The following is a 1,640-nucleotide window of genomic DNA, read 5'->3' on the forward strand; positions in this document are numbered from 1 at the left end:
TTATGTGGTGCTGAACCATTCAAGGAAAAGGAATGTTTAATAGGAAAATTATATGGTCAGACTTGCAATGAACCTAATTACCTGTTAGTAAATATCCTACAGTGCCATCAAACATAGATTTTAATTTGTAGTACTCTGGAAAAGCAGCCATATAATTTACTCTGAAGATGCTTTAATCGGATTTCTTGAACGTTCTGCAGATGTTACACAGCTGATTCTTGTAGACATACCTTGTAATTAGCTTCTAAAATAAAACGGGATTGCACAGTTGTTACAGCATAACTGTACATGAATTCTTTAAAAAAAACAAACCATTTGTAATATATTCCCTCAGGAAATAATCAGAACCAACACCAGCAGCATTCTGATCAAATTCAAAGCAACTCTATAGCTTTTGCTGAAAATTGCTTTTAAAAAACAGCATGCTTTAAAAAATATGTCCCCCAAATCACTACTCTGAACTGCTTTTTAAGCCACAGGAGAAGGATGTGGGTACGAACTAGGAAAAAATTACCACAAGGGAAGGGAATAAGGCACCCATCCTATGGAAGGGGCTGTGGCTCAGTGGTAGAGCCTCTGCTTGCCATGCAGAAGGTCCCAGGTTCAATCCCTGGCATCTCCAGTTAAAGGGACTAGGCAAGTAGGTGATGGGAAAGACCTCTGCATGAGACCCTGGAGAACCGCTGCTGGTCTGAGTAGACAATACTGACTTTGATGGACCAAGGTCTGATTCAGTAGAAGTCAGCTTCATGTGAGAACTTTTGCTTGCTCAGACTGATTTGGGCTTTCCCCCCCCTGGGGAGTGGGGGACAGAACTCTCTGATCCTCGTAGTCACAGCATGTCCAGCAACTCAGTAACATCCAGAAGTCAATAAACAAGAAATCTGAGGCAGCTGAACCATGTAATCAACTGGTAACTGAAATGTCAAAGCCAACAGCCATCTCTAATAAAGTCAATATGTCAACTGGAGGATCTAACAACTCATCCAGGTGAGAGAACAAGAGCTGAGGGGAGGAGGAGGAGGAGAAGTGAGACACAAAATTTAGAAGCCATGTTGGATGGCACCAAGGAGAGTGGTGGTGTAGTGGTTAAGAGCAGTGGTTTGGAGCAGTGGACTCTAATCTGGAAAACCAGGTTTGATTCCTCACTCCTGCACATGAGCGGTGGACGCTAATCTGGTGAACAGGGTTGGTTTCCCCACTCCTCCACATGAAGCCAGCTGGGTGACCTTGGGCTAGTCACAGCTCTTTTAGAGATCTCTCAGCCCCATCTACCCCACAGGGTGTCTGTTGTGGGGAGGGCGAGGGAAGGTGATTGTAAGACAGTTTGATTCTTCCTTAAGTGGCAGAGAAAATCAGCATATAAAAACCAACTGTTCTTCTTCTAAATGGGCTCTTCCATTCTCACACTCCACCGCCATCTGTGTCCACTGAGAGTTCTTGTTTCATTCCGGTGGAACACTGTGGTGCTCTGAACGGGGAATATTTTGACTCTCTGTCCTCCTGAAGCCTGTTTTGTCTTGCCCACACCACCAGCATCGTTGATTAAAAACCTCCTGCTTCCTGCACTGTGAAACTGCATTATGATGTAGATCATTCCAGCCTCATTACTTCCTACTGTCAGGGCTTAAATTACTTAG

At 44.0% G+C, this 1,640-nt stretch overlaps 1 non-coding gene across 1 annotated transcript; it reads left to right on the plus strand.

Annotated features, from left to right (window-relative positions):
• The first annotated feature begins 550 nt into the window (after positions 1-550).
• On the plus strand, positions 551-622 carry TRNAG-GCC (transfer RNA glycine (anticodon GCC)). The gene has a single exon. It is a non-coding gene; the product is annotated as a tRNA-Gly (tRNA).
• The last annotated feature ends 1,018 nt before the right edge of the window (positions 623-1,640 follow it).

This window comes from Euleptes europaea, chromosome 10, assembly GCF_029931775.1.
Source record: "Euleptes europaea isolate rEulEur1 chromosome 10, rEulEur1.hap1, whole genome shotgun sequence".
Classification (NCBI taxonomy): domain Eukaryota; kingdom Metazoa; phylum Chordata; class Lepidosauria; order Squamata; family Sphaerodactylidae; genus Euleptes; species Euleptes europaea.